The sequence below is a fragment of the Balaenoptera acutorostrata genome, chromosome 21, assembly GCF_949987535.1.
Source record: "Balaenoptera acutorostrata chromosome 21, mBalAcu1.1, whole genome shotgun sequence".
In the NCBI taxonomy this organism is placed as follows: domain Eukaryota; kingdom Metazoa; phylum Chordata; class Mammalia; order Artiodactyla; family Balaenopteridae; genus Balaenoptera; species Balaenoptera acutorostrata.
Genome location: NC_080084.1, coordinates 3,917,891 through 3,940,233, shown reverse-complemented (window position 1 = coordinate 3,940,233; position 22,343 = coordinate 3,917,891). Strand labels below are relative to the sequence as shown.

At 47.6% G+C, this 22,343-nt stretch overlaps 1 protein-coding gene across 9 annotated transcripts in view; it reads right to left on the bottom strand.

Annotated features, from left to right (window-relative positions):
* CSGALNACT1 (chondroitin sulfate N-acetylgalactosaminyltransferase 1) overlaps positions 1-22,064 on the bottom strand; it is a 343,992-nt gene extending 321,928 nt beyond the window's left edge. For 3 of the 9 annotated variants that reach the window (XM_057537121.1, XM_057537122.1, XM_007178985.2), the window contains exon 1: positions 21,965-22,064. The gene's annotated coding sequence lies outside the window, so the exon portion shown is untranslated. Of the gene's footprint in view, positions 1-21,386; positions 21,657-21,866 lie in introns of those variants that run through there. The other 6 variants (XM_057537116.1, XM_057537119.1, XM_057537115.1 and 3 more) reach the window with 3 other exon arrangements.
* Between the last annotated feature and the right edge of the window lie 279 nt (positions 22,065-22,343).

The following is a 22,343-nucleotide window of genomic DNA, read 5'->3' as shown; positions in this document are numbered from 1 at the left end:
ACCTTCCTTGTTTTCTAGAAACTAGTGTGTTAAAAATGGCATGTTTTTAAATAAACTAACAAGGGCTAACTGTATTCCTCCTACTGTGTTTGACAGATATTAACATGTAACATCTGCACTCAAAAACACTATTTTTAATTTCCTGAAATACAAAAGTTAGAGTTTTTAACAGTATTTCTACAACAAAATACACCAATTTAAGATCCATAAGTATCCACTGTGGGTAACTCTATTCATCAGCTGCCATAGAACAGGTATCAAATTAGTTGTCGCGCTCCAGGCCCATCTCTTGAAAACCAAAACATGAACACAAATTGACTCTCCAGTAGCTGACCTTTCACTTAGATATTGAATTTCCCCAACCCTGAAATTAGAATAAAAACCAGCTGTGTCTTCATGTGACTTTTCCCTGGCACCAGCTCAATGCAGGGCATATAGCAGGGACTCCATGAACACGTGTTAAATGAATAAATAATAACATCAAGGTTCAAGAGTTGACAATATACACCCAAAGTAAGAAGTATTCACAGACACCTTACTTTTGGCAAGAAGTCAAGTTGCAAAAAAGTTATATACGTGCATCTTTAAAAGTTATGTCGTTTCCAAATACACTACCTCGCCATATGAACTGCTATCTGTATTACCTTGTATCACTGCATGGATGAAGGAGAGTTTGGTGGTGGTTTTTTTTTTTTTATGGAATGTAAGTAATTTCTAATTTATCTATTTTGTAACTTTGATGATACTGGGTTTGTTGTTGTTCTTTATTTGTTCTTTTTCAAAAGTAGAACATGTGGATATCTCAAATTCATTTGTAAGTATGAAAAGGATAAAATATAAATACCTAAAAACTGGAGAACCCGTAGTTTTAAACGATGATACTCCTTAACCAGCCGTTTAGACTGACATGTTGGGGAATGGTAGAGCACTGAAAGAGGATTTCTGAAGATTAATAACATATATTGATAAAGAGTAAAACATGTGGAAAGAAGAGGGGAGAAGAGGCAATAGTGACCTAAGAAAACCCATTGTTTTCCATGTCTTTTGTCTGACACAGCAGTGTTTCATGTGGAAGGTATCCAGTAAATTCAGGTTAAATAAAAATACAATCATATCCATATATTCTAAATACACAATCTTACAAAGCACCCTAGTCAATTTGGAATAAGCTCCTTGTGGTATGTTACCATTACAACATCACATCCAAGGCCCGCACTCGATCAATGATCAATGTGAAATTCTATTTAAGCATAAAATAGATTCCTTTATTTCCCACTTTGAAGACCTTTACTTTCTGTTGGTAAGAATAAATCAATTCTCTGTTCAGGATAAGCCCCAAGTCAAACTCCACCGTCTCAAGCTTTCTGATTTATAAGTCAGCAGCTGTGTGACACATGAATACGGACTATTGCTAACCTCCTCCAAAGTCCTAAAACAGGGTCACGGAGGCAACGCACCAGGCACTGTGTGTGCTGAGAGGTCTAGGTCTTTCTGCTGATAGGGGAACACTGAGGGCTAACCTATGCCAGCTGAAATACACCTGAAACACACCTCACACATGCTGACCTTTTGGAAATGAGATGCAAACAAAGAAAAAGATACTCCTTGAGATAATCAAGGATAATCAAGGAAACCTTCCCCCCCCCACCCCGCTCATCAATATAGTTTAATCATGTGTGCACATCATCAATCATCTACATCATTCTTTCTAATGGCTGATAATAATTCCTCTGTATGGAGGCATCGTAATGTCTTAACCCATTTCCCACTGAGTGATATTTAGGATCTTTTCTCTACAAATAAGGTTTCGATGAACATGCTTTTACACACCTTTGGATACTAGTCTGATGATCTCCATAGGATGAATCATTATAAGCAGACTTACTAGGTTAGAGTACATATTTTTTTAATTGAGGTATAACTAACATAATATAATTAGTTTCAGATGTACAATGTAATGATACAATATTTGTACAAACTGCAAAACGATCGCTACAGCAAGTCCAGTTAACGTCCATCACCACAGGTAATTACAAAACGAGGAAAACTTAAATATGGCCTGGGTATTAGGCGATTTTTAAAGGATGATTATTAATATTTTAGGTGTGAAAACGGCATGGTGGTTTTATATAACAAAGAATTAAGTTGAAATAAATATAATATTCAAGCGGTATGTTTTCCCCCTGCTACCCAAGGGAAACTCTGGTAGGTCCCATAATTCTCTGGCCACTTGTAGGTAACAGAAAGTCCTAAAGTTAATTTAAGTCACAAAACACAACTGTGACTCAGAAAATAAAATGTCAGGTCAGTGTATTATCGACCCTTTAAGTAAGGCCAGAAAGAGTAAGAGACATTGGCTTCTGCATTTCCTCCCCTCCCCCTCCCCCCTTGCTGGCCGCGGTTATCCTCCCCTCCAGCGTTGGAACGTGGAGAAAGGCCACCTGACTGCTAGTGCCATGAAAAAGAAGTGGCACAGGCTGCTGGCTGCCTCCCAATATCCACTAGTCCCTTCCTCTTGACAAAAAGAATCCCAACTTTAAGCTGGGCCCATGGCTACCCAGCAACAAGTTTATATTTCCAAGGCTCTCTTGGAGCTGGGCCTGACCCCGTGACTCGACTCTGGCTAATGGCATATAAGCAGAAATGTTGGGTGATGTATCTTGAAAGTATCCTTATAAGGGAGAGAGCAGATCCTGCCTCTGTCTGCCTGAACTGTAACATGATGGCTGGAGCTGCAGCAGCCCCTCTGAGCAGTAGCACGAGGACCACAGTCATGGGCCTGGGCCGTGGGGCAGTGAACTAGGAGGTGTGACCTTGACATCTGCGTGGCGCTCCCATCCCATCCCTGAACTGCCTACTTCCCAACTGATTCTACGTAAGAGAGAAATTAACTTCTACTGTGTGTTACCACTGTTGTTTCTCTTACATGCAGGCAAACTTCCTCCTCACCAGCACAGACGGCTTTGCAGTCTACGGACCAGCCGATACTCAGGCCTGACTCTGACTCTCGTGGGCGCTTTTGTGGATTCTCCAGGGAGCGGCTCCCCTCCAATCCCTGTGGTGTGGGCGATGCACCCAGACCCTGAAACTCACTCCACAAGCTCTCCACTGGTTGTGTCCTTGGGCAGGGGTCAAGTTCCAGGCTGGCTCTCCCTCCCTGCAGGGGCCACACCTGGTCCAGGGGGAGCCCCCCTACAATGGCCCCAAGAAACACGGCAGTGGTGGGGAGGCCTGTCCCAGCTGCTCTTCACTCTCCACACCCCCAAATGTCTCACCAGAGTCAGAGCCAGCCCACCACGCGCCCAGCTGAGGGGACACAGGGCTCGGGGTGCGTGGGCCGGACCTCCACCCCCATTTCCTCCAGGAGGCGCAGATTCACAGCAGAAGATTCTCCAGATAGATGGGGGCTTCTTATACCCTCACAGTAAGGAGGATTTTCGAGAGCTGTGAGCCTCATGTTCCGATACTGCCTCTGAAAATGCCCATCTCAGTCGTGCTGACACCTCATTTTTGTAACTGCTATCTAGTGCATCTGGAGGCTTTAGTCAAGTTTTCCAATTCAACAGCCTGTCACAAAAACCATAAATTATGTGGGGATGCACACTGGTGGTAAAACTCTAATAAAGCTAGGAGATGATTAACACGATATCTGGAGGAGCAGTTACCCCTCGGGTAGGGCAGGAGGAAGGAAGGAAATAAGACCTGGAAGTACATGGGAGGGGCTTCAGAGGGAACGTTCTAGATGCTTACTGGATCGTTACTCGCTTTATTATTATAAGTCAAAAGGCACACACACGTTACATACACATATACTTATCATGACTTATGAATTTAAAAGGAAACAAGGAACAGACACAGCATAATCTCTAAACTCCATAGCAACACAATCTGGAAAGAAGCCTGCACCTGACGACGAGGCTGTGAACTCAACACGAAGTGGCGGATGCTGGTCAGCGGTGAGACTTCCTCGAAGGTGTGAGTGTCACCCTTGACCTCTGCGGCGGAGGTCAGTGACAGCGCCCTGGGTGGATCTGACCCACTCAACCGTCCAGATGACAGATGAGGGGAAATAGTTCAGAGCTGCTGTCTGGAACCCCAGAGCCACCTGCAGCGGAGAAAGTCACCAGGTCCTGCGAGCTGGAAAGGAATCTCGGCCATCGGCTCGGCCCCGCAGCCCCCCAGCCCCGGTTGGCTCTCCTATGGCTGTGCCCACACTGTCCACACAGAGGGACGTTTGGTTAAGCCTTCCGAATTCTGTGTGACTTCTGTAATTGCCAAAGCGACGTTCTGATCATGATCCGGTTTCTAGGAGCTGGGTGACGGGTGAAGAAGGCGCTGATCACGTAGATTCTCCTGTTGCTGTTACTGAGGCACTGGCAGCTTTGCTACAATCAGCGAGGACAGCTGATACTGCGTGAGGGCTTATCTCACTTGATCCTGACAATCATCTTAATCCCACTGAGAGGAAGCAGAGGAGAGAGATAAAGAGCAACGGGCTGCCAAGATTCACACCCTGGCTCCAACCCTTAACAGCTGTGTAACCTGGAGCAATTCACTGAACCTCTTTGGGCCTCAGTCTCCTAATCTGTAAAGTGGGAATGACGGTAGTACCTACCTCATAGGGTTGCTGTGAAGAGTACATGCTCAGTCCTGAAGCACTGAGACAGCAACTGTCACATAGTAAGTACAATATAAATGTTTGCTACTATTCCCATTTTACAGACAAAACGCCTGAGGCTCAAGTAGGAAGGTAACTTGCCTAAATTCCATACACGGCAGCTAGTGCAACCCAAATACGTTAGGCTTCAGACCCCACGTGCTGAACCACCACGCTTCTTACCAACCACCAAGACAGTTATTTGTCAAGGTGAACTAACCCCTAACCCCTGTGCCCTGGGGTGTGTTAGTTGGATGACTTACTCGGGGCCTGACGATGCCACCGCAGGCTGGAAAAGGCCAGACTCTGGGCCTTCACAGCTGAGGTCGGCCAAGCGGCAGGCGCCCCTCCCTTGGATCATCATCCCAGGACAGCAGACGGCGGCCTCCCTGCTGACCCCCTGCTGAACTCAGAGGTGTTCAGAGGCACACGCTGGCTCCCAGTTCTCCACTTCTAGGAATAGGCCCATGAGCAGGTACAAAATGTAAGCTCTCCAACCCCGGACGGGCTCAGACTACACCCACTCTGCCTCGAGTTGGCTGTAAGGCAGCAAGCTTTCCTTCAACACCTTTCTACTTGGATTGATCCCTTGCTCATTACGTAGCGTCCTTCTCTGTCTCTTAGTCTTTATTTTAAAGTCTGTTTTATCTGACATGAGCATTGCTACTCCAGGTTTCTTCTGATTTCCATTTGCATGGAATACCTTTTTCCATCCCCTCACTTTGTCTGTATGTGTCCCTGGATCTGATGTGGGTCTGTTGTAGGCAGCATATATATGGGTCTTATTTTTGTATCCATTCAGCCAGTCTATGTCTTTTGGTTGGAGCATTTAATCCATTTACATTTAAGGTAATTATTGATATGTATGTTCTTACTGCCATTTTGTTAGCTGTTTTGGATTTGTTTTTGCAGGTCTTTTTTCTTCCCTTCCTCTTGTGATTCGGTGACTATCTTGTGTTTGGATTGCTTTTTCCTTTTTTTGTGTGTATCTACTGTAGATTTTTGGTTTGTGGTTCCCATGAGGTTTTGACATAGCAGTCTATATTTACACACAATTTGTTGAATTTGATCAGCAAGATTTTAACTTGTTGATCTCTAAGTTTCAAATGCATTTCCAATATCCTGCATTTGTGCTCTCCTCTTCCCACAATTTCTGGTTTTGATATCATATTTGTGTGTGGATGAATTCCTACCTTTACTGTATGTTTGCCTTTACTGGTGAGCTTTCCCATTCATAATTTTCTTATTTCTAGTCGTGGCCTTTTCTTTTCCACCTAGAGAAGTTCCTTTAGCATTTGTTGTAAAGCGGGTTTGGTGGTGCTGAATTCTCTTAGCTTTTGCTTCTTTACAAAATAGAAACAGACTCACACACTTCGAAAACAAACTTATGGTTACCAAAGGGGAAGGTGGGGGGAGGGAGTAATTAGGAGTTTGAGATTAACATATACACACTACTATATATAAAACAGATTAACAACAAGGACCTACTGTGTCGCACAGGGAACTCTGCTCAATATCCTATAATAACCTATGTGAGAAAAATATCTGGAAAAGAGTGGATATATGTACATGTATATCTGAATCACTCTGCTGTACACCTGAAACTAACACAACATTGTAAATCAACTAGACTCCAGTATAAAATAAAAATTAAATTTAAAAAAACTTTCGAACTGATCCAGGCCCAGGTACACTATACCTGTGAAGGGCCGGAAGGTGGGACCTGGCCCAAGGGTCACCATCAGGCCTGCAGACAAGTGCAGTAGAGTGGGACCCCTGCTAACACCATGTGACCTTGAGGAGACACATGCCTCCCTGCCTCAGCTTCCCCACTAGAGAAGCAGAAGCATGAGACCAGATGACCTGTGAGTTCCCTTCCATTCTCTGATCTTTATATCCATATTTTAACTCAGAGCTAAGTCTCATTTTGATTTGACTACATTCAAAAACAACCCAAAATAAACTCTCATTTTAAGGAGATAACAGGCTGCTTTCTTTCCATAGTGCATGAAGGGCAAGTGACGCTACTGCTATTTGCAATTGTGAAGGGATGAAGGCGCTTTCAAAACCCTAACATGAGCTGCTGGGACCATGAGAGGGAAAAACCGATTCGCCCTGATAGCCACCCATTACATGAAACACGGCTTAAAAGCTTTTCTCCCTGAGAATAATAAGCAATAAACTGGGCCTAGTCCTTATCTGGTTCAGGCCCATCAGCCCCAGATTACACGTGTGCACATGCATGTTCCTGTGTGTGTGTGTGTGTGTACATGCTCACAGCAGACTGCAGATTTTTTTAGGAATGTAAATAATGAGGGAGTTCCACGAACACTTCCAAAAAAAACAATGTTCATTACAAGGATTGTCTCAAAAGGATGTAGATAACTTATCAAAGATACTAGCCTGATTCATAACCTTACTTTTGGCCTTATACTAATAAAATGCTTGCTAGGAAATCCATGATGCAAATTAATTTTTGCATTAGACTGCACAGAAGAAATAAGCTGAAAAAGTAAGTAATGGACCACCTCATGGACTTTCAGGTGATACTGGTTCGACATCTAAAATTATTCTTTTCATCAGCAGCATGTATAAGATGCAACTACTTACTGATGGGTTTTCTCTTCTTCCAAACAACATTGTAACTTGTATTTTTAGCCTTTAAAGCTATTTTAAGATTCTTTAATTTAGTCAAATTAGTTTCATCAGAAATATCTGTTCAGAAGACTGATTCATGAAAAATGCCAACTATAGATAATACGTCGCTCCACTCATTTTTGAAAGGTTTCATAATCTTTGTAGCAGGCCCCTTCTTAATGGCCCGACAGTGCTGAACCCTTCACCAAACCCTCCTGCACTATATTAGGTACACGGGCACTCTGATAGGAGGAAAAAAAAACACACAAATGATCCAGGAAGCTGAGGTATGTCACAGGTAACGAGCAGACTATTACTCTGATAATCCAGGCTTGCGCTGAGCGCTTTGCCTAATTAGACTTCACACAAGGGGGGGATAAACGCTTTAATATTTAACAAGTATAATGGTGTAATCGATGTACACAAATCACCTGATAAGGAACATTGCTTATTAAAGAGAGAGACAGATGGCTACGGGAGAGGTATTATCACTAAATATAAAATCTCACAGGCTCCCACTGTGAGCACCAGCGACGCACCACCACTCCAACCCCAGTGACTCCACGCCTTATTTAGTCCGTCCTCTTGCTCAGGAGCCTATAGGTATACCGCCCATGGCACAGATTTAAGAAAATCACTTGGTGGAAATAGATCACCTCTGCTGTTTCTCAAAGCGTCTTAACCACTCTGGCTGCTGTCAAAATCCCAGTGAGTCAAGATCTCCAGCATCGAGGCTTCCCTGGTGGCGCAGGGGTTGAGAATCCGCCTGCCAATGCAGGGGACACGGGTTCAAGCCCTGGGCCGGGAAGATCCCACATGCCACAGAGCAACTAAGCCCGTGCGCCACAACTACTGAGCCTGCACGCCACAACTACTGAAGTCCGCACACCTAGAGCCCGTGCTCCGCAACAAGAGAAGCCACCGCAATGAGAAGCCCGCACACCGCAACCGCAAGAGTAGACCCTGCTCGCCGCAAATAGAGAAAGCCCGCGCACAGCAACAAAGACCCAATACAGCCAAAAATAAATAAACAAAATAAAGTTTTTAAAAAATTGTGTAAGACATGAGATGGGGCCAAGCCTCATTCTTTAAAAGAAAAAAAAGAGAGACCTCGAGCATCTCTCTTATAATCACATCAGTGCGATAATTAGTCCTCCTTTTTATAACCTTCAAGAACACTTAATGTGTTGGAAGCCTTCCTGACTCTGTTAGATCCAGCCAGCCTGCCATAAGATTATGAATGCATAATTTGTTTACAGGTAGCTTGGAAGAAAACACCAAGCAAGAAAACAGTATGTGGCAAGACAGTTAAAAACAGGCACGCTTATGAACAGCAAATGATATTAAAAGAGACTTTTCTTTTTGGGTGGGTAGTTTGTTTGGTTTCTTCAAGGTCAGCTTTACACTCACCTGCAGGGACCCTGGAAGGTAACGTGCCCTGTTCATGAACATAGTTTCTCACCAACCCTGTTGACTATTCAGTTGCTGCCTCTGTTCGTTTCATGCGTATTTACAAAGAACCTACCGTGTCTACACACTGCACCTTGCTGCTTGCAGCGCATCCAACAGTGGTGTGAGCTGTGGACCCCATGCTCCAGGTCTGCAGTCCTGTTCAAGAATGACAAAAAAGCAGCTGCAAGGCCGCTGCCGCCACGCTTGGGCACAGGAGCTTCAGCGGCAGACAAACTTTGTGCAAACGCTGGGTCTCCCTGCCACGCCATCTGCCCCTGCCAAGGCATTCCGCCTACCTGAACCTCAGTCCTTTCCAGTATTTTTATATGGGTTTAAAAACAATTCCACAAATCAAGTGCTTTGGATACTGCCTAGTACCTAGTAGATTTCTTCCTAAGCTTCTGCCACTTCTGCACTCCCAGGGAAAAAAATGGGCCTCAATTTAATTAAAAAGCCAATAATTCAACTCCTGACTTAGCTGCAGTGATACCCATATCGACATCTTACTTCTCTTTGACATAAACAATTTAATTTTTGACTTGTGTCCATAAACAAACTCCTCCAGAACTATTCTTAGCAAGTGTTTCCAGAAAGATCATGGATTTGAAGTGCAGAGAAAAAGGAGTTTCAAATTTTAATCCAGATGAGACTGGGATCATTTGGAGTCAATTTGATTCATGAAGTTTATGGCCATGATTTCCATTTCTGATGCTGTAAAATCAACAGGAAATTAAAACTAATCCCATTGACCCTGAAGTAGGCACTGAGAGCTTACATCTCCAAGGAAGATGTTCCACATGTCACTAAGCCATGGCTTAATAATATAGTCCCTTCTTCGTATTTCACTCTACTGAGAGCTCCTTGAGGTCAGAAACCCCTGTCTTTTCACCTGTGCATCTCTAGCACCGAGAACAGTACTGGGCACACGGTAGGAGCTCCATAACCAGATTCTGAAAAACCTGAGAGCAGGCAGTTGTGTAGGCGGCATCATTGTCGGGGCACCTAAAACCACCTGCCAGCTGGCGGTGGTACCCAAGGATGCTGCATGGCCCATCAAGAGCAGTGGGATGGAAACAAGGGACCTGGGCTCCATTCCTGACAATGTCATTCCCCTCAGTAGCTGGGCCATCTTAGATAAGGCACTTCACTTCTCTGGGCCTCTTTCTGTTCATCTGAAAAATACAGAGATAGTCCAAATGATCTCAAATGGTGCTATTATTTCTGCAAAATACTTATGTTGGTCCAACTGATCTCAGAAATAACATAATTTCTGTTGATGTATTCTTGCTAAGCAGTGGTCCTCCCATGACTTCTAACTCCAACAAGTCACTGACAAAACCGTTAAATGAAGTCTACAAATCCTCCAGAATCCAAGTGTCCCCTTCAGATGCAGGATTTTGCCATTTCAAAGATTTTTAGTTCATATAGGTAAAATAGACGAACATGGCTAGCTTTAGTCAAAGCTTCTCCATTCATTCTCTGACTCTTATTCCTAAGTGACTAAGAGCTGCAGTAATGCCTGTCCACTTCACAATGGCAAGACATTTGCCCCCAAGATAATGAAACAGTCACTTATGGAGACCAGGGAAGAGAGTTTTAAAAAGTTGGTGCCTCCCACGTGCCTTCACCCCAGGAAGGGCCGTCCCCACAAGCCAAACAGTCACCTCCCTGTGCTTTCAGGCGACCAGACGGGTCTAGTTCCTGCATCTCCTCCTGTCTCTGGCCTCGTTTCCATCAGAACATGAGACACCCGCTCTGCGTAAAGGGCGTGTTCTCATGGCCTCTGCGCTCCACACTAATAACGGCCCAGGCACTGGTCCAGACTCACTCTTGGAGGAAGAGAAAAAGGTAATTCCAGTGACGCTGGATAAATTCTCCTGAATGCCCAAGGATATTCATGGAAAACACTCTCAGGATTTTTAATGACTTAAGTGAAAAATATCCTCTCTACAAAGAAAAACCGTTTTTGAGACAACCCAAGACCCAAAATGTAGAAACAGCTCACTTGATCCAACAGAGTAACTAGCTTTATGCTCAGATTTTGGCTTCAGCCACCGTTTGGACTGATGAAGCCGTTCACAGTCCATAAATTTCATTGCTTTGCATTCAAATGGCCCCTGAGTCTCAATGATTAAATTCCTACTTTAGGGATTAAGAACTTGCCCATGGCCACAGAGTGAGTCAGCTCGGGAATCCTTTCTCCACCGACCGAGTCTCCTTCTGCAGCAACACGTGTACACCTCCATCTGGAGGAGAGACACAAAACAAACACACAAACAAGACCCCCTTTACACTCAGCTCTCTCGTTACTGTGGCCCAGAAATCTATGGGCCATGAGTTCAGTGGAAAGACAAAAGGACCCTCCCGACCAAAGAACATGCTTTAGATACAAGAGCTTGCAGGTCAGAGCCACATCCAAAGAAATATCCCCCCAAACGCAAGTCTCCTCCGCTGGGTTCCCATTATGTACCCACAAACGTACTTACATAAATCTTATTTCTACACAAATAAGACATCCAAAGGTACCCTGGGTATTTTGAGTTATTTATGTCGAGGCCCAAGAAGTACTTATTTTCTATCCATCTGTAAGTAGAGTAGATGGGAAATAAGCCAAGGACGGCAAGTATCCTTTGGGCAGCTGACTGAAATAGCCGAGGGACACTAAGAATTCCTTCTTGAACGGCAAGATCCCGTCACGGTCTTGCCCCTCTCAGCCTAAGACCATGAGCTACGTGAGGATACCGAGGGCAGTTTTCTGGGATCAGAGTCTACACCCAGGCACCTTATCATAGGGACATATACACAGCAGGTGTTCAAGACATATCTGATTATAATCATCTAGGACTTAAGACATTAAAAACTATGCAAAAGTAGAATGAGAAGCGTCCAGGCCCAGGGCGAATGCAGTTGCTCCGATCCTCGCCTTCCCTTCCACCTTCCCTCCTGCGCGCCTATGCTTCCCTTCCACCTTCCCTCCTGCACACCTATGTTTCCCTTCCACCTTCCTTCCTGCGTGCCTACGTTTCCCTTCCACCTCCCTTCCTGCACGCCTACGTTTCCCTTCCACCTCCCCTCCTGCGCGCCTACGTTTCCCTTCCACCTCCCCTCCTGCGCGCCTACGTTTCCCTTCCACCTCCCCTCCTGCGCGCCTACGTTTCCCTTCCACCTCCCCTCCTGCGCGCCTACGTTTCCCTTCCACCTCCCCTCCTGCGCGCCTACGTTTCCCTTCCACCTCCCCTCCTGCGCGCCTACGTTTCCCTTCCACCTCCCCTCCTGCGCGCCAACGTTTCCCTTCCACCTCCCCTCCTGCGCGCCTACGTTTCCCTTCCACCTCCCCTCCTGCGCGCCTACGTTTCCCTTCCACCTCCCCTCCTGCGCGCCTACGTTTCCCTTCCACCTCCCCTCCTGCGCGCCTACGTTTCCCTTCCACCTCCCCTCCTGCGCGCCTACGTTTCCCTTCCACCTCCCCTCCTGCGCGCCTACGTTTCCCTTCCACCTCCCCTCCTGCGCGCCTACGTTTCCCTTCCACCTCCCCTCCTGCGCGCCTATGTTTCCCTTCCACCTCCCCTCCTGCGCGCCTATGTTTCCCTTCCACCTCCCCTCCTGCGCGCCTATGTTTCCCTTCCACCTCCCCTCCTGCGCGCCTATGTTTCCCTTCCACCTCCCTTCCTGCGCGCCTATGTTTCCCTTCCACCTTCCTTCCTGTGCGCCTATGTTTCCCTTCCTCCTTCCTTCCTGTGCGCCTATGTTTCCCTTCCACCTTCCTTCCTGTGCGCCTATGTAATCACAACAGCTGATGCTACCTAGTATTCACCTTGTGCTAAGCCATTTACATACATTCTCTAAATCAATCGGCAAACTGCCCAACACGATGGGCACCATCATCCTCATTTTACAGATGAGAAAACTGAGACCTAAAGAATTCAGGTCACTAGAGTCACTGAATATGCTGTAGTCTTGAATAGCGCCCTGACAAGGGGCAGATTTTAGATGCGCTACCTTGAAAGCTGCGTGTAATTATCAAAATGGGGGGCTTGAGTTCTTTACCCACTTGAATCAGATTTACTTTTGTGAGTGATATTTTTCTAACTGTTATCTGGATGGATTTTGTATTCATTATATTCTAACCTGTAACTTGTATAAATTTACTGTCTGTTGTCATTAAAAAAGTGTTCGTGAGGCTTCCCTGGTGGCGCAGTGGTTGAGAGTCTGCCTGCTAATGCAGGGGACACAGGTTCGAGCCCTGGTCTGGGAGGATCCCACATGCCGCGGAGCGACTGGGCCCGTGAGCCACAACTGCTGAGCCTGCGCGTCTGGAGCCTGTGCTCCGCAACAAGAGAGGCCACGATAGTGACAGGCCCCCGCACCGCGATGAAGAGTGGCCCCGCTTGCCGCAACTAGAGAAAGCCCTCGCACAGAAACGAAGACCCAACATAGCAATCAATCAATCAATCAATCAATCAATAAAATAAATCTTAAAAAAAAAAAAAGTGTTCGTAATTACAAAAAAAAAAAGGCATTCAGTAACTTGTCCAGGATCACAGTTAAGAAAGGGTGGACCTGGGTGAACTGGCTCCGCTGCCCAGGCCCGTCCCGGAGCTGACCAGACGGTCCCACTTATTAGAGCAATCAGCAAACATTCATTCCACTCAGCTCCCCAGGAACCAAAGGAACCAACCCGGAATCCATTTCAAGGATTACTCTCCTCCCCACAAAGCTATCCTTCTGTCGCTTTTTTAAAGTCTGCTTGTTCATTTCATTTTTTTTTTTTTTTAAGGATTTTCTTTTTAATTAATTAATTTATTTATTATTTTTGTCTGTATTGGGTCTTCGGTTCGTGCGAGGGCTTTCTCCAGTTGCGGCAAGCGGGGGCCACTCTTCATCGCGGTGCGGGGACCGCTCTTCATCGCGGTGCGCGGGCCTTTCTCCATCGCGGCCCCTCCCGTTGCGGGGCACAGGCTCCAGACGCGCAGGCTCAGCAATTGTGGCTCACGGGCCCAGCTGCTCCGTGGCATGTGGGATCTTCCCAGACCAGGGCTCGAACCCGTGTCCCCTGCATTAGCAGGCAGATTCTCAACCACTGCGCCACCAGGGAAGCCCTGTTCATTTCATTTTAATACACTCTATTAATTCTATAAAATGGGCTTTTGAAAATTACAGTAGCTTACTTTAAACAAACTGTTCCCCGATTCAATACGTTTTTTAAATTTCTCGCATTTTTTTTAAACGCTGAATCAAGCTTCTCTTGCACCTGGGCAGGTTCTGTTTGCTTACTCACAGAAGGGCTGCTTTATGCCCATGAGCCCGCGCAGAATAAATGAGTCAGGGCCTCCCGCTCCCTGGCTGAGGTAGCCGGTCCCAGACCGTAATGATTTTGTGAAGCCCGCGCTCCATCCCTACCACACACGGCACCTACCCCGGACACCAAACAAGGTGGCCCATTATCATAAAACCACTAGGAACATCTCCCTGAAAACACCCCTGATCTCACAACACAGCCCACGCTCCAGAAAGGCCAGCAGGACCCTAAACAGGGCCCTGTGGACCGGGCTCCCGGCCTCACCAGGAACAGATCTGGGTATGTTTAACCGAATCTCCAACTGGAATAAGTAAAGGCTTATTTTCCCGTGATACCGGCTACCCCTTGAAGATCTAGAGTGAAAACTGGCAACAGCTAGTAATTCTGACTTAGCTGTTTGCTGGGAGAGGCTGCAGTGCTTCTGGAAAAACCCTGCAGTGGGAGGCCGGGGAGCTGGAAGTCCGTAACAGGCCCTGCAGCAGTCGGGGAGGCAGTGCAGGAGGGCCGCAGGCCTCTCCCCAGGCCTCAGCACCGCCCGCCAGGCGCAGATCTGAGCCGCCTGACCCCCTCGCGTCCCCAAGGACAAGCTGCTCACGCTATTGCCTCGCCCTCCACCCACGTCCCAAACCCTTTCCACTCAGCCCGCCTCCGACTTCTTTTCTGGCCTGTTCCAATTTCCATGGGACCCGAGTTCCTGGCTACTCCCCCGGAAGACTCTCATCCGCACCCCTGGGACCCACAGGCACCTATCCTGGGCTCCCAGCTGCCCTTGCTTCCCGGAATCCATCCTCCTCTGGGCCTCCTGGGTAAGAAGCCAGCGTGACAGGAACGCTACACTGGCACCAGCTCACGCATCACCCAACCCCGCTGCCGGCTCTGTCCCAGCCCCGCAAGGGAGAACCAGAAAGGAACATGTGGAAGAATTCTATCTTGGAGTTTAAGTATCTTTATCTCTCCCAGCCCCTGTAATTGGTGGAAGTGGGAGAAGAGACAGGTAAGATGGGGGAAGAGGAAGGGCACCGCTGTGGGTCAGTACCCACCACCTCCAGCGGCCTGATGGCTTCCCCATGCATCTCATTTAATTCGTGCAACAGCCTACCAAGTATCATTATTCCCCATTATGCACACGAGAAACTAAGCCTCAGACATGTCCACTGATGGGGCCAGGACCCCCAGTCAGTGAGCGACAGAGCTGAGATTCAAACCCCAGCAACGCCCACCCCGAAGGCCCAGAGCCTTCCTCTGCGCTGCGGCCTTCCTCATCTTCGCCGTCTCTGTGGTGTCTGGCAGAGTGACTCCAGCGAAGAGGTGAGTAAGAAACATTTGTTAAGTGAACGCATGAACGCCTGACGCCAGTCTTCACACCTTAATATTCTGCAACCACACGCTGGGTTTTATTCATATATTCTGCTTATAACATGCCTGAGAAGCGCCTTGACAAGACGTTAAACGTACAGAAATAAGTTGTACCACGCTGTATTGTATTTCGAGCTACTAGGAAAAGCCACATATAAAAATCTATAAATAAAAAGTGGTGAAGCAGACCCACTGATAACAGTTCATTTGTCATCCTGCTCCATCGTGTCTAGAAAAGGATACAAATACAAGAATCTAAGGGAAATCAATGTTTTCACATTTTGTTAACCCTCAGAACTCGAAGACGCTTTCCGGGCTACCAATTCAAAGAGTACGGATGCTGGAAAAGACAGCACAGAGGTTCTGGAGCCGGGCAGACACGGACTCAAGTCTCAGGCCCGCCACCCACGAGCTGACCTCGGGCAGGTAACTGGCCTCTCGACACCCTGGTTTTCTCATCTGCAAAAATGCAGAGAATAATAGCGCGTATTTCCTAAGGTTGCTGTGCTGATTGAATGAACAACTCACGGCCCACATTTCACAGAGCAGTTGTCACGCGGTTAAGGGCTCTGTGTGAGCCGTTTCTGACACATGAAGAGAAGAACTCTAATGGAAATGCAGCAAGAAATCTGAAAAGAATGAATCACTTGCTTTTGCAAACATTATTATAAGCACTAAGTTCACGTGAATCCTCTGTTCCAGATTATTGTGCCTACCAGCATGGTCTACCCTGAAAGCAACGCTATCAGTAATGATAATAATAATAATAACCACCACCGCCAGCTGCCGCAATGATACATCTCTCATCGATCATGTGCCCGGCACTGTTCTAACCACTTGTACAGGTGTAAGCCTCACAGACAGTTGTGCGGACAACTGTCCCACGAGAGTGCACAACGGGAGGCGAGCAGGCTGAGGCCCACACTCTGCTTCCCACGCTGTGCACCCTGGCGCGGACGCTCCACCTTAAAGGGGCCCCTGCTGGGCTGGCAGCCCTGTTCACAGAGGTTAGCTGCCACATTAACTGAGCAAGTTTCTAAAGACAGGAGACAGAAGTAGAAGGTCACTTTGGAGAGTACCCAGGACCTAAGTTGAAGACCATCATCTTAGTAGTTTCGTTAATAGAGTAGATGAGGGCAGCCCCAAAACACCAGTGAACAGCTCCTATCATCAAGTTGCAGGGCGTGTGCTCATGTCCCTTGGGAAGGGAAAATAAGGGGCCCGGGGGGTCCAGCATAAACAGACAACTTCCATCTACCTCCTCCCTGCCTCCTGCTTCCCTCTTCCTCCATCAACTCAAATATTCCTTTGTGTGAAAAGGAAACAGAGTAGCAGATGTGACCCCAGGATAACCAAATGTATGTTTTGCACTGTCCAAAAGCAACAACTAAAATGATCTGTGCATCAAAGTACTGTTTCACTAAGTCACAGGATCCAAACCTCTCTGCAAACTCTAGTGCTGCTGTTTCTGTGCATCCAGGGCCCAAGTGCAAGTTCCTAAAAAAAGACTCCCATGTATAAACATGCAATTCCTCCCACCTGGGGCATCCATCATCTTGGTCAGCTGCAGGCTGCTGTCCAAACACACATGCCTCGCCTTGCACGCAGCTCTACACCCATCACTGTGGCTGAGCCTCGCCTCCTTCTGGGGGAAGTCGGGGAGGCAGGGAGATGCAGGGCCTTCACCGGCGGGATGTTTGAGGGCAGCGGCAGCGCTCCCCCAGTTTAAAGAAGCGTTCTTGTGCGAACAGGATCTGTGTAACTCTTTGACATGCTCAGAATCCTAAACATAACCCCCAAAAGTTAGCTAACTCATCGGGAAGTGATAAGAATTATCTACGACCTTCACACAGAAGTTCTCCTCTTCCCCAGTTCTTAGTAATGATCTAGACCTTGAAAGAAAGGCAGCAAAGATCAGACTGCCTTGTTTTAAAGTCCCACCACGTGATGTATATCCAGACATAACTGTAATTCAAAAAGATACATGCATCCCTATGTTCATAGCAGCACTATTCACAATAGCCAAGACATGGGAACAACCTAAGTGTCCATCGACAGATGAATGGATAAAGAAGATGTGGTGCATATATACAATGGAATACCACTCAGCCATAAAAAAGAATGAAATAATGCCATTTGCAGCAACGTGGATGGACCTAGAGATTATCATACTAAGTGAAGTAAGTCAGAAAGAGAAAGATAAATACCATAGGATATCACTTATATGTGGAATCTAAAATATGACACAAAGGAACCTATCTATGAAACAGAAACAGAATCACGGACATAGACAACAGACTGGTGGTTGCCAAGGGGGAGGGGGCTGGGGGAGGGATGGAGTGGGAGGCTGCGGTTAGTAGATGTAAGCTTTTATATAGAGAATGGATAAACAACAAGGTCCTACTGTATAGCACAGGGAACTATATTCAGTATCCTATGATAAACCATAATGGAAAAGAATATTAAAAAAAGAATATATATATATATATATACTGAATCACTTTGCTGTACAGCAGAAATTAACACAACACTGTAAATCAACAATACTTCAATAAAAAACACACTGAAAAAAAAAGTCCTGCCACGTGAAAATCGGAATCAGAAGTCTGATAACGTACTGAATTCAGAAGAAATCCCTCGGTAAGATTTGGGGCCTGCAATGTGCTGAACTCTTCTGTAACGGTAGTTAGTTTTACTTTACCGATTACTGGTATTTAGTTTGTCTCTGTAATTACATTTCACTGAAAACCTGAAAATACAATATTCTCTTATTCACTCACAAACCATATGGCAATATTTTCAGTCATCGTGATTGCTTACATACCTTGTCGGTATTTTTTTCTACCAAATAGCAAATTCCATCTGACAAATAAAAACACCCACACACCTTCAAGTTGTTCAATAGTCTCAAGCCTGACTAACTTCATTCAAGCTCTAATTTAGAAATAAGAGGGCTTTTCAAAAACTCCCAGAAGAAAAATGCCTTTCAATGATACATCTTGGAATGTAATGAAATATATATTTTTATGTGTGGAATTTCACGTGGCCCCTTTTTTAAAAAACACAAGACACCAGCAGCTCCTACTGGCCAGATAAACTCCTTGAGAAACAAGTTATTAGCGCTCCAAGTACCAATTTAGGAAATAAAGCAATTTTAAACACATTAAAAGATAAAAATAAAAAAATAAATAAAAAAAAATAAAAAAAAAAGATAAAAATAAGCTCTACCAAAAACGTACTCCCCAAAACCCCTGAAAAATACTAGAGCAAAATCATATATTTGAATTTTTAGACGGTTTTTTTAAAGTCATATATTGGAATATGAGGATATGCAAAGCAAAAAGCCCAATTATTACATCTCCTTTAAACCTTTAAAGTTATTCTCAGATGGTACCGAATCTGTAATTTAAGACCACTTGCACATATTTTATTTTTAACATCTTTATTGGAGTATAATTGCTTTACAATGGTTAGTTTCTGCTTTATAATAAAGTGAATAAGTTATACATATACATATGTTCCCGTATCTCTTCCCTCTTGCATCTCCCTCCCTACCACCCTCCCTATCCCACCCCTCTAGGTGGTCACAAAGCACCGAGCTGATCACTTGCACATATTTTTAGGCCTTTGGTAATGCTTTTCACGCAAGGTTGCCCTTTTCTAATAAAGTATTCCGTGTGGCGAACCCAGAAAGTTAAGTTCCTTCGCTACCTTACAGGACATAATAATGGCAAAGGATGACAGCCTGGGTGATACGCTATGCAGAAGAGGCCCCTAGTGGTGGAGCCGCTGCTCCGACTTGGCCGCGTAAGCTTTTATAAGACTGCTTCACCAGGGCAAAATCGATAGGTAATCAAGTCTACCTGAGGTACCTGAGCTACCTTCTTTAATAACCTCTATTAGCCCTAGTATACAGTAGGCCCATCATTTAGAATCCCAAGGTCCTTTCACTAGGAATAAAAAACACGTGACCTGAAGAATAACTTCATTACATCCTGTCTTTCAAATCCACAAATACTGATGAAGCCGCGCGCCCTGCCCGGCCTGAGCTGGCCTGGAGAGACAGGGTAAAAGCGAGAGCAAACACTGTGCAGAGCTTCCTGTGCTTTCTTTCCAGTGTGACAACATTACACTGGGGACAGAGCTAGAGCAACATGAAGACCGGGAAGTACAATGCGTCATCGTGTGACCTCGTGATGGATTCTCACCAACAGGAAAAGCCTTAAGTATTGCCCACTTCCACCTCCAGAGTCTCAGCCCCTCACTACCAAACACCCAGACAGGGCAGCATCCGAGGTTCTTCAATCAAGGGTGCTTGAAGGGATGGATGGGAAGGAAGCCTGCACACGAGGAATTTTAAGTTAAAAACAGCAACAACGCTGTAACATGGCAGATCTGGGGGTTCCTAAAAGTCAAGGAAGACAAGAGACAACTTTTCCAGAGCACTTAGTGTGCTCTGGGCGCTGGGATAAGCTCCTAAGTGTTACTTCCTTTTTCCCAACGTCTTCATTAAGGTGAGGGATATTACTGGCATTTTACAAATTCGAAACCAAAGCTGTGAAAGGGTGACTTGCCCAAGGTCATACAGTTAATAAATGGGAGGCTGCCTGGAGCCCAGGAGTCTGGGACGGCAAAGCAAAAGTTTCCTTCGCTTTCGTGTAATCTGGTGAATCCAAAAGCTTGAGATTTTGCTTTGAACCCCATTATGACAGTTTGCAATCTGGAGCACAAAGGTGAACAGAATTAAAGCATTTCAATGCTGTATACTTTAGAGTACACATAGCATGGAAAGAACCATCACATATTTAAACCGTTACGGCCCATCTCTCGCTTTCCAGGAATTGACCCTCTCCGGGAGCGCAACACGCCGTCCTATGTCCTATTATGCACTATTACACGTGTCCGAGTCACTTTTTACGACTAAGGCTTTATGTTTTTTGCTTTATGCTTCTATATCTAAGTTTGGCGTTTCTGCTTCCAATTAGCAACATGACAGCACCGCGCAGGGCTTGTTAATGTTCACTGTTGCAAGTAACGCTACGACAATTACGAGTTTCTTGTATGAAAATGTTAACAAAATCCAACAAACCCGGTAGAATTGAATTTCCATTTCTAGTAAAAAGACGTGAAAGAACAGTTAATTATCTTTATTATCTAGACCTCTCTAACGACATTTAAGTAAAAACCACTCCGAGGCTTTGAAATCAGAATAAAAGCGGGGTTGGCGGCGAAATAGCCACTCTATTATGTACGAGGGCTTCCCAAGGCTCGCTGTTTCGGCGTGCACGGCGCTGTTAGACCTTCTCCTCTCCCATCCCTTGGCTCATCGGTGAAAAGAAAAATTCAAAGTCACCGACCGGCGTGCAGGTGCAGGAAGCGCAGCGGAAACACCAACTTCGCGGCGTCTCCGTACAGCTCTCCTCCGCGGCCGCCCTTCACCCCCACCCCCAGACCGTGCCTTCGAGGGGCCCCTCCGCTAACTGCGCACAGCACTTCCTCCCGGCATCCCGGATCGCGGCGACCCTCGGGCACGTTCGCCCCGGCCCGGGTCCCAGGCAGAGGGCACGCTGCCCACCTCCACCTGGGCGCACCCGCCCCGCGCCCTCTCCATCCCAGCAAAGACGACTCTGTGCAGCCGCAGCTAAAGCAGTCACGCGGACACGTGCCAAGGCTACTTTTTAGTCGGTGTCCAAGAAAGTCATCAAACAGCTGAAGGCCACCAGAGTCTGGTGAAGCCACAGCGACCCCGGCCAGCAGCGCCCGGGGCCCTCCCGGGAAGCCTCCCCCGCGACCCCGCGCGCCCACCTGCGGGCGCCGCGCCACCCCCTCCCCTCTCCTCCCCCTCCCCCCCTGCGGCGCGACCCCCTCCCCGCGGCACCGTCCCCCACGGCCGCGCGAGCCGCCCGTGGTGGAGCCGCGGGGCGCGAGGATGCCGCCCCGACGCCCCCGCGGCGCCCACGCCCGGCCGGCCCGGTCCCGACTCACCGCGAGGCGCTGCCGGCCGGCTCCCGCCGCTCCCGCCGCCGCCGGCTCCTCCTGCGCGGCGCCGCGGGCTCGGCTCCACCTCCCGCTCGGGCGGCCGCGGAGCCTCTGGGGACCCGGGGGCGGGGAGCGCGGGACCGCGGCCGAGCCCCGCGCCGGGTGGGGGCCGCGAGCCGCGGGGCGCGGGCCAGGGGTCCCTCGGGCCCGAGCGGGCGCCCTGGCCTGAGCCGCTCCCCCTGCGGCGGGCGCGCCCGAGACCACCCCGCAGGTGGCGGCTCCGCGCGCGCCTGAGACCCGGCGAAGTTGAGGGAGGGGCGAGGACGCGGTGGCGGTGGGGCCCCAGCAGGGGGCGTCGGTGTCCACTCGGCAAGTGTGGCCCTTCCTCTTTCTGGACTGAGACCCCCGCCCGACCCCCTCCCCCCAGCCGCCCTGTCCCCTTGCCTGCTCTCGGCTGCCCTCCCCTCCCTGGGCCGACTGACTTACGCAAACTTTGCACATGGCACTTCGGAGAATTAATCCCGCAGTCGCGGTCTTTGCGGCCCGAGTGGGTTATAACCCTTCGCTAGAGAGCTGTTACTCACAGTGAAGGTCAGAAAGCCCGTGAGCTCCGCGACCCCACCGCCGTGGGGAAGTGATGTCTGCAGGGAGCCCTGACGGCCACTGGGAGGCCGAGGAGGGAGGTCGGAGCGGGGGGAGAAGGATGGAAAGCGGGCAGGCGGGGTGTGGAGTAATAAAGCGCCTCCCGCTCACACACACACACACACACACACACACACACACACACACAGGCCCTCGGGGCCACAAGTGCCCTTGACTTGCAAGTGCTCCAGCGCTCCTCTGCGGGAGGGGGAGGTATTTTGAACCCCAATTCTCGGTATAATGAAGGAGACTCGGGAGGCAACAGTGTCCGCCTGGAGGAGGCCATCTCTCCACGCAGCTTGCAGAGGCGCCCACGGCTGA